Raw genomic sequence first — 1,527 nt, 5'->3', positions numbered from 1 at the left:
CTGATATCGCACCATCTATCCCAGGAAACTGATATCGTACCATCTATCCCAAGATCAGCAGCGAAAAAAATGTGAGGCGTGTCTGGTTCGCAGTCAGGAAAGGGATGATGGCAGTTGGATTTGACCGTCTTTGCCAAGAGACTGACCGATGATGAAAATTAGGCTGTGGCTATTGTAGCATAGATGTTATCGTGTCAAGGTGATTTCAGCACACCATGGTCATTATCAGGTGAAACTCTACTGTAGTCAACTTTATGCAATGCTTTCGCTGCATTATAATAATGTATGGGTGAAGCGTGTGTATGTGGGTTTTTTAAGAGTTCGAAGATGCGTGAAGAATTCAAAACAGAAGGACTGGCTGGAATGTGAGGAAAGAAGAAAAGAAACTCGAGTCAAACCCACCCAATAAATTCATCTCCCCCCCCCCCCCCCCCCCCCCCCTCACACTCTTGCACAGTGCTCTTGTTTTCTCTGCAAGTCAAAAAACCCTGCAAAGTATTAAAAAAGCAGTTGAGATTTGACTGGGAGTGAATCTGGTAGAATGCCACAGACCCATCAACATTTTTTGTTTTAATGTTAGTGTCAAAACCTCACCAGGGGCAGTGCATTTTCTGCCTGTGATTGTGACTCCCGGCACCTGGTGACCGATCCAAGTTGATTGTGAATGATGTGACCTGTAGGACTAGTAGGAGAGACACAAATTTGTGTATTCTTCCTAGTACTCCCTCTCTCCCTCAGTTATATCATACATTTACCTCTCTCTTCTCCACCTTCTTCCTCTCCCCCCCCCCCCCCCCCTCCCCCTTCTCTCAATTCTCCACGTACCTGGCTGTCCCCCACTTTGTTCTGAAGTATTTCTTCATATCTATATCGCTTACAACCATAACAAGTCATGAACTCAATTTCCTCTTCTTACTTCGAATGTTGCTGTATGTGTGTGTGCCCATATCAAATGTAGAATGTCAAATTCAGAGGGGGAGGGGGAATACTCTAATGAAAATCTTGCCAACTTTTGCCTCACTCTTTCTTACCCTTGCTTCAGCCTAGTCTGTAGAACTCTCGCTTTTTACTCGATAAAACTGCGCTTTTTACTCCCCCTGTTGTGATGTGATCCATATCAGAGTGACTGCTGTGTGTTAGAGCGAGTGTGATGGAGAGAGTGATGTTTTTGTGGTTGTTAATGGTCACAGTGGCTGTCGTTGTGATGATTGCGGTCACAGTAGGATGACTGCGTTTACTGTCCATAATGGAGATGACAGGGTGATGCTACACATTTTCAGTCATGATTTTCACCTGCTTGAGATTAGAACGAACGTAAATAACGAGTGTATACACCCGCCATGGTGAGGTACAGTTGTACCGGGGATGCTAGGCCCCTCGGATGAGAGGACACCTTCCAACAAAGAACTCCTCTTGTCCCTTTGCTTGATATCTTGATACCCGTCATGAAAGGTCACATGCAATGTAGCGACACTTGAGGCTGATCCAAAGGGCGTCCTTTTAAGGCAGGTACCCCTGTATTTGATT

This window comes from Littorina saxatilis, linkage group LG7 (assembly GCF_037325665.1).
Source record: "Littorina saxatilis isolate snail1 linkage group LG7, US_GU_Lsax_2.0, whole genome shotgun sequence".
Lineage (NCBI taxonomy): Eukaryota > Metazoa > Mollusca > Gastropoda > Littorinimorpha > Littorinidae > Littorina > Littorina saxatilis.
Note: the sequence above shows the minus strand (reverse complement) of the source record.